The sequence below is a fragment of the Diceros bicornis genome, chromosome 28 (genome assembly GCF_020826845.1).
Source record: "Diceros bicornis minor isolate mBicDic1 chromosome 28, mDicBic1.mat.cur, whole genome shotgun sequence".
In the NCBI taxonomy this organism is placed as follows: domain Eukaryota; kingdom Metazoa; phylum Chordata; class Mammalia; order Perissodactyla; family Rhinocerotidae; genus Diceros; species Diceros bicornis.
In genome coordinates this window covers 12547710-12561738 of record NC_080767.1, presented here as the reverse complement: position 1 = coordinate 12561738, position 14029 = coordinate 12547710, and positions in this window count along the sequence as shown.

The following is a 14029-nucleotide window of genomic DNA, read 5'->3' as shown; positions in this document are numbered from 1 at the left end:
GCTCTATTGTTGAGGACCATGTCATGGGGGATATATTGCTCCAAAACTTGATCCAGTTACAGTTGGATCACCTGCAGCATCTGTGGAGTTGCTAGTTTTTGAGGCTTCCCCTCCTGGGAACAACCTTTTAGCTGTACAGCAGAAGCTGCACATTTGGAGAATTGGAGGGGGGAGCTTGACCTTCCCCAGCTGCCTCACAGATATCTTCACTGTGGAGAGAACCTATTTGTCAGGGAGAAGTGGGAACTGCCAGAGTGGACCTTGTGTAGACCAGAAGCAGGAGGTGGGATCTGCCATGTTTACTTGTTGTCAAATTTATTAGGAATAATTTTTCTGCCCGAGGAAGCAGGAGGATATCCGAGCTGACACTTGACTATGGAGCCCATGTGAGCAACTGTCCTGCAACACAGAGCTCTGCAACACAGTGCTCTCTCTGCACATAACATAGGTGGGCACGCTATGGTAAACCATGTCGGAAAGGGGGACTATGCTCATCACCAGCTTCCCCACCGGATCCTTATTAGGTATTAGAAGTTGGAGATAGGAGGATAACACCATTTCCCCGCTGCCACCACCCACACAATATAGGCCTTCTGCAGTAAGGAGCTGTGGAATATGGGATCTGCTGATGTTTGCTAGCCTGATCCACCCAGAACAGTTCCTCCACCCAGAGAGTCCTGGGAGATGAGAACTGCTCTTTGGCTAGGGAGTCTATGGGACAGGTCTTCCACAAGGCAGAGCTGTGGGTGGATGGTAGCAGCCTCTAGTTCAAGTGCCAAGGCTGTCTATATTAAAAATTTAGATTAAAAATTAAAAATTAAAGTTAAATATTAAATTAAATAAAAAATTAAAATTTTTTTGTTAAATTTTGCCAATTTTTTCAAATTATTATAAGTTCTTTCATAAATCCCCAGAGACTTTAAATAATTGTCGTTGCGAATTTCGAACAGCTTAATAGAAATCTTACTAGGGGGAGAGGTTTCCCCAAATTCCTCGAACTGTCATTCTGGGAGTCTCACCTCTCCATGGGATTTTCAGTCAATTATTTGAAAACAGTAGTGTAAGTAGGCAAATTAACACACATACACACAACCGTGAAAGGACTGTTTTTGGAAGAAATATCTGTGAAATGTTAGGAGCCCTACTTTTTTTCCCATGTTAGTAAACCCTGAAGGAGAGAGTGGCAAATTTCCAAAACTTTGGTGCAGAATATAGCATGAATTTGGAACATTGAGATATTCTAAAATTAGAACATGTTTTTGAAATATGAGAGCTCTAGAACATTAATGGTTCCCATAGTGATGGATGCATCTAATTCCCATAGATTTGGAAAAGTGGCAAATAATGTCTAAAGTTCCAGTTCTGTCCTAACTTCAATATGCATAACAAGTGCCTACTGCTACTGTCACTAGATCAAGTAAATATAGCTTAACAAAAAATGATTCTAAAGACAAGAAAATAGACAAAAATATACCTCATAAAAAGTTAAAGAAGAGGAGACAAAGGGGATGATAATGAAAAATAGCATCATGATGTTTAGTATTTCCTTCAGGCAAAAGACTTAACTTTAAAAATAAAACAGCCAGTTATTTTACCAGCAAAACAAATTTATTTGGGAATAGCTGAAGAATTGCAATTTGGGATGTGCATGCTATGGTAAACCATAGGTAAATCTAACAAAGGAGAGGAATGTTATTTTATAGGGAAAAAGGAGGAAATTAGGAGGGGTTGTTTTGGAGGATAGTCTGTTGGAGAAAAGAGTTCAGGGTGGTGATGACTTCTCGTTGGCTGAGTTGTTGGGGTAGTTGATTTCTGTTTCAGGATGCAATGTACATTTCTTCTTGTAATTGATGATTCTTTCCTGTTGACTACTTTTTTCTGCTGGGGTCTGTAATTGACTATCTTCCTATTTGTTGATGACTTCTTTCTGGTGGGGACTGTAATTGACTATCGTTCATGTAATTGACCTCGAGTGATACCGCAAGGGAGCTCCCATTTCTGGCCTCCCGATTCCATTTTAAATGAAGTTTCCCTTTATTAATTTTCACAGAGTTAACACAGGTATTTGTAAGCTGATTTCATTAAACAGAGAAAAAAGTTTGTGTTTTGACAAAGAATCGTTTTATTTATAATGGTTAGAACCCAGCTATTAATTTTGGCCTAGATTATTGTAAAAACTGATATAAGCCGTAAAAAACAATTGTAATAAAAGCTTAATATGGGAATGTCCATGAAGCTGTATAGGAGTGAGTGTCTGTGCATGTTTGTGTATGTGAGAACAAGAATTACAAAAGTGGTTTTGAAGAATGGAGCACAAGTGTACCTGTAGTGTGAAATTAAATCAAATGGTTAAACCTGTAGTGGAATGAAATTCAATTAGTGACAAAGAGAGAAATTAAACAGCCAAATAAAGTACGCCAAATGTTATAAATAGAAAGGTACAGGAAACTATGTGAGCATAAAATGTCATGGGAGGTCACTCTGATAAAGTATTTTAACTGTGAGGGAGAATATGCTGCATTCAGGAGACAAAAAGTGGTCCATCATAGGTGAATTGTGGTGAATCAGTGAAGAGTTCATTGCAAGATGTGAGAGAGAGGTAGGTGTAAGAACTTGAGAGATCTTGAAAGCCATATTTTTTCAGCCTACAAAAGTCAAAAGCCATTAAGTAATTTAATCATGAAGATTATAATTAGATTTGTACTAAAAATACCACCACATTTCTGCCTACCAGTGGGAAGATGAGTGTGGAAAGGGACTGGAGTATAAGCAGGAGGATGAGGCTGTTCTGTCCATGTGTGATGTGTTTTGGTGCTTGGACTAGGGTGGTGGCAATAGGTCTGCAAAGAAGTAAATAAATGGAAGAGAGATTTGGGGGCAGATTTGGGAAATGAATTTGAAGAAGAAATGAATAATGACGTTCAGATGGTTGGCTTGAACAATTAATTGGAAAGTAGTTGTAATTTCTGACAGAGGATATTGACATAAAGAACCAGGCTTGGCAAGGAACCTAAAAAATTTAACTTGGGACATTTTTAGTTTGGAGTACCTATTAGGCAACAAATTAAGGAACTTGAGGAACCAGGGGAATATTCAGATCTGAGTTCAAGAGAGAGCTCCAAGCCCAAGATGTATATTTAAGAGATGGTAATGATGGCAGTTCACACCATGGGAGCAGACAGGATCTCTCCTTGTAGGAGTATTTATATAGTGGAATGTGGGGAGGGAGAGAAAAGGGGAGACAAAAAAAGACTGTAAATATTTCAATTTTTAAAGATCAACTGAAGGAGAAGGAGGTGACAATGGAAATGGAAAGGAACAGCTAGCATAGTACAAGTGGATCACAATTCTATTCTTTTACAGTGTTTAAGGCTGAGAATGCTTTTAGAAGAATGTGATTAGTGTTCGTACTGTCTGTCCAAGTAATATAGAAGCTGAAATGCTTTGAGTGGATTAGTGACTTGGAAGTTATTAATATCTTGGAGTAAGATATTTTAGTGCAGTATCCAGCTCATCTTCCATTTAAATTTTTAGCAATCTTCTATTAAAATATCAATGAAAAAGGCAAGAGGCTAGCAGTATAAGATTCAGCTCTTTCTATACTGATGATGACTTGTTTTGCTTCTAAAACACTTAGAATAAAATCAAAACCAAAGCAGGTATCAAGTCACAGTTGCTGACTCTGCTTTGTCAGGGTGAAGTTAACATTAGACAGAAACAGGAATAGAAAAGAAGAGAGTCAGAAACACAGTTGGACTTCTTTTATAAGAGAGATATTGTATGATTTCCCATGTATTTCATTCTTCCAGTCCCAGCATCTTAATAGGGAAAGGGATAACTAGGTAAAGCAGATACTTTGAAAAGCCCACTGATAGAATTATAGAAGTTACAATTATTTTTGCATTTTACAAAAATGAACCATAGGTGGCATAGGCAAAAAAAACATGTCAAGTAAGCATGTAATGCATTGAAACTATGGACCTTAAAAGTGTCCACATTAAAGTTTATAACAAAACTATTTCCAAGTGTCACCTTTATTATTCTTCTTATTTATATGTGTTCTTGGAGTACCAAGCAATACAATTACAGGAAAATTACATAAGGTGTAAGTTTGAGAAAAGTGTTTTCTTTTTCCCACGATATAGGTGATAGGATTATCTACATAAAATATCACATGATAATCAGCTGAACAAGTATCAGAAATTATACGTGTTTCAGTGAAGTGTGTTTTGGTGAAATAAATGCACAAATACCATAGATTTCTTTTGTACCAGAGTGAAAGTAAGAATAATAATGTGGAATAAAATATTTCATTCACAGCAGTGAGAAAATGTAAAAAAAATACTTAAGACTGGGTTGAACAAGGATAGAATCTGAGTGGAATGGTTTGTTCTAGTTTGTTGTTTATTCTTGTCTAAATTTATGTCGATTTTAAGACCTAAGACATACATGAGGGGTTAGAATCATCACAGGCCTTTTGACTGCATTGTTTTGGAACTGAGGACTTCAAGTTTGGGTAAAAGATTTCACAGCATGGTCCAGGCTAGCTCGCCAAAGCAGGCGTTGGGATTGCAAGCCAAAGCTTTTTATGTAAACCCTTGGCTGTGTCCATCACTTACTATTGCTGAATCACAAAGTATACCAAATCTTAATGGGTTCAAACAGCAGTGAACATTTATCATCTCAATTTCTGTACAAGAATCTGGTGTCAGCTTAACTGAGCAGTTTTGGCATTGGCGTCAAGTACCAAAAGCCTCAATGAAGGTGCACACTGCTGGAACTTCGGGAAATGGCTGTTGGACTGAAATGATGGATTAATTTGGAGAAGAGCCTTGGTAAAGCTGGGGTTCAAACAGCAGTTTCAGTCTTAGGTGTTTCTCTGTGAAATGGTGCTAAGTTGTTTAGGACATTAGAAGTTGTTTAAATCCAATGCCAAGCCTCTTGTGACTATCACTTTTAAAGAGTTCATCAAACATGAAATAAAGTTATTATAGCACTAGCCCCATACTCCTAAATCTTAAAAAAAAAAAAGTCAGGGGCTGGCCTGGTGGCGCAAGCGGTTAAGTGTGTGTGCTCTGCTGCGGGGGCCCGGGGTTCGCCAGTTCGGATCCTGGGCACACACCGATGCACTGCTTGTCAAGCCGTGCTGTGGCGCTGTCCCATATAAAGTAGAGGAAGATGGGCACGGATGTTAGCCCAAGGCCAGTCTTCCTCAGCAAAAACAGAGGAGGGTTGGCAGATGTTAGCACAGGGCTGATGTCCTCACACACACACACACACACACACACACACACACAAAAGTCAAATCCTAGCTCCCAAGGAGTTTCCCAGGAAAATTTATTTTCTAGAACATAAATTCAGTGACCAGTCAGTGGTATCTGAGTGATGGATTGTGAATAGAGAAAAAAAAATTTAATATTTGTCTTCATCACAATAATAGTCTATTTTGGAATCCACGAACTTTGAACTTTAAAATGACTTGAACATTTGATGTTTCGTATGGTGCTTTATGTAAAGTATCTGAAGGTAAAAAGTCCACATGTGTAAATTGTCTCCTAAAGAGTGAAAAAAATCTGGTATAATCAAACCACTTAATTTCCATTTTCCTTTAGAATCCCGTGTTTGTGCCAAATGAGAGCTGCCCTGAGAATCCGCTGCATTCTTAATCCTGGACCACATTAACAATTAAGACACATTATCTCATGTCTTCCTTAAAAACGGTTAAATGTGAGTAAGCGTACATTTTCCATGTGTATTGGCTATTCTGGCCATCAGTAGCTCATTTTTCTTTTTATATGTATCCAGTCTGTCTCTTAATGTTTCCTCATTTCTCTTAAGGAAACCTCTCTCCACTTTTAGCTTAGTTATTTTCTCTCTTCTTTTATTTTGTTTTCATTCTGACAGAAAGACAGAATCCACTGTAGTTCTCTGTTGATTTATTTGCAAACTTGATTTCCAGAGGCAGGGCCCAGAGGCAGGCCTTTTAAATTGCTTTCTTATCATTTGGGTTTGCAATGATTTCATGGATATTTTAACCAACTTGGCTTAAGCAATCGGCATATTTTTGCAATAAGAACCACCATTTCTTTCTATTTATGTTTTAATAAAATCTAACACCTTTTCATGGGAAAACTCAGGTTTGGGTCTCAGACGTAATTTAGAATTAACTCGAGACCACATAAGACCCTGATTATTGTGTCCGGGGACAACTGCATGCACCTAAGGTGAATATTTCCTGTTCCCTGCCTGACTTCTAATCCCAAGTGGAATTGGGGTAACCTGTCTAGCGCTGCCCAGCAAGGAGCACTGACAAGTTAAAGCTAGAAGCTCACAGTAATTGCTCTGAGGCGCTCATTCAAATCAGCAGCTTTAAAAAAAGCAGCACGTGTTGTTTTGTTCAACAATGCCTAAGGAAGACTGCATTCAGCTTCAGCCTCTCCTGCGATACAAGGTAAAGCTACATATATACAATTAAATGTCAAGATTTCATACTGCAAAGGCCACTACTGTTTGTCTGAATCCACCAGTGCAGTCCCCAGGCCATTTGAATGAGGTCCAGTAGTACACACGTCACTTGAGGCTTTAGGCTCCTCATCCCCCTCAACAAAGAGGGGCAGAGCCTACCCTATTGAACTTACAGTCCAGAGGAGGAAGCTTGCTTGAGTGCTCTCTCAGGCAGGCTGACTCCTGAGAGGTAGGGAGAAAAGGGTGATTAACTAATCAACAGTCATTTTTTTAATGAAAACATAAAATCAAATACAGGGAGAATATGATTATGTTAATGAAGTCAGAGCAGGGAGAATAAAGAGCAGAATGGCGGAGCGTATTTTTAGGGTAGATCAGGAAAATATATTAAGACAATTTAAGCAGAGAAAGAGAGGGCTGTGATAAGGCTCATATTTCCTGACACGTACTAGGTGTTTAATAAATTTTAGATTTTTTTAGTATACATCAATATGAAAATTTGTTTTTATCTTTAGTTGAAGATACAAAAATAATTTATGTACATTCTATGCAGTTTCCTATACTTGGTGTGACACTGTTGTCTGTCTTGGCTAGAAACACTGACTTACTGGCTCCAAGGTAAACAAAATGAATTTCTGAACAAACTGAAAAAAAAAAAAATTACAGCAGTGACAAGAGCCTTGCCTTATTTTAACTGCCAAAGCCACGGAAAGCTTACTTACTTAAATTCACGAGTGAAACACAATCCAGACAGGTTTGCCGTGGTGTCTCTGCCTCTGGTTTTTCTGCTTTGTCTAATGTCATCTATCAAATAAACATCACCTGTCAAATATTATGTTGTGGAGTCCTCAGTAACAGTCCCACAATGCAGTAGTAAGTGAAAAGTCTCTTCTAGACCCTTTTTCCATTTTTTAAACAACATACCATGAAAAATGGTGTAGAAGCTAACATAATTATCTAATTGGAAAATATTACGTATGTTGACCCATCATGAACAAATAATATCACTAACATATCACTTGAAAAGATACAAATCTCAGGCTGAGTAAATGTAAAAATTTTTAAGTATAATATAAACTGATTCAAAAAGCTACAGTCTTATTGCTGGTGGGCCATCAAAAATGCACTACACTGTCCCAAGGAAATGAGAGAGAAAAAAGGTGTGACTCCTAACCTACTATGGGAGGAAAAATGCGTTATAATAGTTTTGCACTTCTGGCTACCTATTTCCCCATGTTGACTGAGTAAAAGAGAAAAAGATCCAAGTTAGTATAAGTCGGATGTTATCTGGGGAAAAATTGAAACCCCAGTTACCTATATCAGGAAACTGAATCAGTACAGAGAGAGAGAGGGAGAGAGAGATCTTGTGATGTAGAGGTTAAGAGCACAGGCTCTGGAGATGAAGAGTCATGGTTCAAATCCAGGCTGTCCCACTTATATCCTGTGTGATAGTGTGCAAATCACTTTTCTGTGCCTTAGGATCCTTATCTGTATGTTAATAGTAGCTGTTTCAGAGTAGTTTTATGTTGTATATAATAGTGTCTATTACTTATTTAATGCTAAGTGATTGCTATTATTTTTCATGATAGTACATTATTATTTCTGCAGCAAAGGTGGTACAGGAAGCTTACATATTTGGGTTTAGTTCTTACTCCTGGTGAATTAACACTGTTGTTGGACTACACCAGGCTCGTGGGTTGTTGCTGGTCTGCACCGTGGTGCCCTTCTTCAGTAGATCACCCTTTACTTTGTCATTCTTAATATTACTGCCCAAGGCTTTATGTAGTTGTGAATTTTATTGAGCATTGGGAGATATTTTATTGAAGGGTACTATATGCCATTACTATAGAACAAAGTGTTCACCCATGTTTTTAAAAATTCTTTCAGTAATTCTCACTAACCATCAAGGCTTATGGTCTGCCGATTACATCATATTAAGATTTTTCCCCCTCTCTCTAAGGCCCTATCTACCATTTCCTCAGATCCTCCTGGAAACTCTAAATTTCTTACTTAACTATGAAAATTAATTTTGTTCTTTTTGTGTCAATGTTTTTATTTCAGGCCATGCCCTATGTGATATATTTTAGGAGCTGATTAGAAGTTCATGTGCTTTTTTGAGTTAATAATAGAAGATAATTGTTTTACAGTAAGAAGATAATTAAAATGTATTGAGTATCTATTGTATTTCAGGCATAGGTTTAGGTTTAAACAAAAAATAAGAAATAATGAAAATATTATATTTTGAAACCAAAGCATGTTGCACGAATACACATCTAGAAAGTGGCAGGTCCAGAATCTGGAAGTGTTTTGTGTACCACACTATGATGAAATGTCGCTTTACAACTTTTATATATAGAACTTTTTTTCTGAGATTGCAGTTATATGTGGTTTCTAATTATTCAGATATGTACAAATCTTACTTTCAGAACTGTATTAATTCAATTTAACACAATAACAGTATGTATTGAAACCATTCAAGAGAAAAAAGTGTAATCAGTGGCTGTGGAGTGCCCTTAGTCCTCCGTGTTGCTCTTGTTTAATTTTAAATGTTGAACTGTGTGAGTAGCTGGGAGAAAAGGAGCTCCTATCACCTTAGAATAATTGGTATAGAGTAGTTTTTTGCTGAGGGTTTCATTGGCAGTGTGGTCGGCTGCATAATTTGAGGGATCCAGTACGAAGTGAAAATGCAGGGCCCTGGCTGGGAGCAGGAAATCAGTTTCCTTTTTCCCAGAGCCCACCACCCGGAGCCATGCAAGCCCCCAAGGGATTGCAGTTTCCATGCTGGTGTGCATGCAGTATCTGGATGGTGAGAGTGGGTGAGAGGCCTCTACCAGGTCCCCTTGGAAGGCAACTTGTAGCTGCCTGACAGAGTCAAGGGTGGCCATCACCTTGCCCAGTCCCAGATGGTGCAGGGCCCTCACTAAAATCAGACCCTACCCACTCCAGTCCTGCATTGTCTGGTAGGACTCATTTACAAAACAGAAATTCAAAGCTGAGAATTTCAAAATGATGACTGGAGAACATTAAACCCCAAGTGCAGGGCCCTTTTGAGTGCTGAGCCCTATACAACTTCACTGATTAATGAAGCCAACCGTGATTAGAACTGATGGAGAGTTTAAACACTATTCCTTTGGAAGAATTACACTGCTATCCATACTAACCCTGATTTCTGCTTATGAAGATAAGGAGAGCTCGATATTTCTCTAATAGATGCCCATCTGGGGCCTTAGGCTCAGATTATAGAAGATGGACTGGAAACTTGCTATGAAGCTAGCTGCCTAAGTACAGATATTGGAGGATATAAAAATGTTTGACAGATACAGTGAAAGAAAATGACATTCCAGGTCAAGCAAACAATATGATAAAAATACCAAGGAAGGGAAGTATAAAAGGGATATTGGAATATTTTGGAATAAAAGGAATATAGACATATATTGTTAGATTAATGAAGAAAGGCAGAAAAATAATGAGAGTAAGACTGAAAAATAAATTGGGACCAGATGGTAAATAGTTTGCATTCCACTGAAAGAATATTTGAAATTCAAAAGTAATCCATTAAGGGGAAATGATATGGCCTGATATTGATTGATTTAGATTTTAGTTTTATTGACAAGAATTTTCTTTCCTGATTTTGAGTTAAAAGGACTATATGTTCAAAAAATTCATTTGCTAAATTTCCAACTGTCAAAGAGAAATGTAGTATAATGGGGAAAACTAAGAATTGGGGATATGAATACCAGGATTTTGAGGATCTTTAGAGCATCCAGGTAGAAGAAAGCCTTGTGAAGGAAGAATTCTGGGGAATAATAGCCTAGATTAAGTGCAAATTTTCAAATCCATAGAAGAAACAACCCAAATTACCAAAGCGGGAAAATATAAAATGAAAAAATTCAGTGTTGAAGTTAGGGAATAATGTCAAACACATCACTGCAAACTTTGAGGAAATCCTGAAATTCCTGACAAAGGAATTATGTGATAAAGGAGAGAAGGCTCCCTCCATATCCCAATCTTGAGGAACAAGAGCTGAAGGCAAAGTCAAGGTAGAACAGTGGAAAAAAATAGATGATTTTCACTGAGACTGTTTTAACAGTTTGGCAAAACAGAAACAACAGATAACTATGTGTAGGTAGTGAATTAAGTCAGAACACACGTGGAAATCGACACACATAGTATGGAGAGTAGATTTTCTTTTAATTGATGTTTTCACCATTGTGTTTAGTGTGTTCATTCAAAATTAGAGCTGGCAAGCAACTTTTTTGACAAGAAAATCACCCACTGAATGGATATTGCGCTCTCCAGTGTGGTAGAACTTGCAATACATCTTCATGGTAGTCCTGGAACGTAATCAGACCAGAATTAAGTAAGATGTTAAAGCTTCACTCCAGATGCAGCCATTTCTACCAAAAGAGTAAGTACAAATTCCCCTGTTGAAGCTGTGAGTTCCAAACCCACCACATTAGTATTCTGAGTGATTAAAACCATAAAATAAACCAGTTTCATACACCCCCTTTCATGGGCATAATTGTGTCCCCTCAAGCTCGTATGTTGAAATCCTAGCCCCCTGTACCTCAGAATGTGACTATGTTTAGAGACAGGGACATTCAGGAGGTGATTATGGTTAAATGAGGTCATTAAGGCAGGCCCCAATCCGACATGACTGATTTCCCTATAATAAGAAGAGGAGGTTAGGACACAGAGGAGAGACCATGTGAAGAAAGAGGGTGAAGATGGCCATCTGCAAGCCAAGGAGAGACGTCTCAGAAGAAATGAACACTACAGACCCCTGATCTCAGACTTCTAGCTTCCAGAACTGTGGGAAAATAAATTTCTCTTGTTTAGGTGGCCCAGTCTGTGCTACTTTATTATGGAAGCCCTGGAACATGGATACACCCTCCCACATAATTCTAGGAAAGACTTATCGACTATACCTAGAAAAAGTTAAATGGGTCCCATTGATATCCTAGTTATGCTGGGTTTAGGAAAATATATGTTTTGCATATACTTACTTACACTGAAGTATGTATAAGTAGGGGGAAATGCCATGAAAGAGAAGTTTCTGAAGAGATAAACAGAACATATTGAATATAGTTAATGACTATACTTTTCTTTTCCAGATCCATTTATTCATTAAATTAGAGGCAATAAATAAATACTCTAATTTCTTTGAAAATTAGAGTCCTTTATGAAATATATTCCAAATGATTCCGAACCTTCAGCATTCTGTAAGTCCGCTTTATGTCTAAATAATAAAACTTTATAATCAAATGAATTTTGAGATTTTCCAACTCCCTAATATTATTTTGAATTGTTGGAGGATTCAGTATAAATAGGATATATTTTAATAGTTGGTTCATTTTTAAGCTTCTTTCACAAATATTGCCCACCTTAAATCCCCTTTTGAAACTTCCTTCTCTGTTCCCTTTACTATTACCATTTTCCCAACTAACTATTCCTTCATTCTCCATAAGTACCATTAAAACAAGGCTACTGGTGCAAATGGTCTTCATGGCAGGTGTGAGACAGCAGATGATAATAATAGATGTGGCTAGAAAAAACTTACATACTGAACATAACTTCCTAAAATTCAATGTCCGTTACACATCAAGGGAAATTTTCCTCTGGCTTTCTTATGCCCTTTGTTGTTGCTATCTAACCCTTACCTCTTAGGATAACTTTCTCCAGCGCCAACTGCTGCCTTGCCTCCCTCCCCTCAAGAAAAAAAAAAAATTCCTGTTTATCTCTTATGGAAAGAAATTAACTTTCTCTAATGTAAGTGTATTCTATGTGAGCTATGCTTAGAAGGCCTCTTTATGCCCCAAATCCCATTATTCCGTTAAGGTACTTGACCTGAGACAAAGAAATTTTCTCTTCCTAAGAGGAAGTTACTCATCCTGCTACATCATCTAAATCAATTGGCATGAAGTTTTATATTTTTGTCACTTTTTTACAAGCAATGATTAATGAGAGGCTAATACAAGAATATGAAATTAACAGGGAACTGACAGAGATGACAAAAGAATTTAAACCAAAAAAAAAAAAATCCCATACTAGAATATATAGTCTAGTATATAGTATAGGATAGTAAATAGCAGAAAATATAACAATAGTGGGATAAGAGGCTTGTACACACACATACAAAAGTCTATTGAAATTCTTAAAAAAATAATGAATTACGTGAAGTAAAAAAATAATTAAGTCAAAAATGCAGTGGTTGAAGACTCTTAATACACTTCATCTACATGCAATTCCCTATAGCGTTCCTGATGGGTGGGAGACTTTTCACATCATCACAGTCTTTTTTTTTGTGAGGAAGATCGGCCCTGAGCTAACATCTGTCAATCCTCCTCTTTTTGCTGAGGAAGACTGGCCCTGGGCTAACATCCATGCCCATCTTCCTCCACTTTATGTGGGATGCCGCCACAGCATGGCTTGCCAAGCAGTGCGTTGGTGCGTGCCTGGGATCCTAACCAGCGAACCCCCGGCCGCTGCAGCAGGGCATGAGCACTTAACCGCTTGTGCCACCGGGCCGGCCCCTACATCATCACAGTCTTGATCACCCTCTTTGGCTTCTCTCCCATTAGGTGATTCAGGAACTCACTCACATTGAGAGCTGTTCTCCTTGGTTGGCTAAGGTGCTCGGGTGATTAAAGGGCAGGAGGCGAAGAATTGATTTTCTACCTGTACCCCACAACTCGGGTGCCACCATTATGCTCACTTCTGTAATTTTTTTTTTCTGCCCAGAAGGAGCGTCAGGGGGCAGGAATCTTCCCATGGCAATATGCTTGAGAGAAAAGCTGTCCCACAGCCTGTTCTCCGACCATGGTGGGGAACTTCTGCTACCAGAGGCTGCTGCTTTCCCTCAATCTTTGGCCACTTTCTTTACTCAGCTTTTCAGTTTTTTATCAGCTTTTATTTGACATTCATTGATTCATGTTTCTGAATCTGAGCTTGGACTGGGAATCAGCAGTTGAGATTAGTCTCCATCTTTACATTTTGTCTGATTTCACATAAATTTGAAGTTGAATAGATACTGTGTTTGTGGGGCAAAACATGAATGAAACTAGAAGATTAGAATATGCATAGGCACATTTTATAACTGAGTGTAAGGATAACATCTAAAAGTAAAATATAATCAAAGACAAAAATGCCCTACTCTGAAAGGTAGTGATCCATATCACTTGACATGCTCGTGTAGACACTCCAAGGAACATTCAAGAGAAATATTTTAGAGATGATTCATGTTAAAATTGCCTCAAGGATTCTTTTATTCTAGATATATCATTAGATTTTCAAATGTATTATGTGCTTAATCTTGGTATCAATAAAATCTCACCTTTATCTTTCTCTCTACAAAAATGTATTTGCAATACCCATGTATCTTTTTGATTTAACTTCTTTCATCCCAAGGCTGAACCCTACCATTCTGTGTTCTGTCCTTCTTTGACCCTCTCTACACACTATGAAACTTCTTGCTTTTATTATTGCCAACTATAAGAATTGCAAGTGTAATCACTTTGGCAACTACTTCCTTTTGCATGCAATAACTTAGGAAATGTAAACAAAT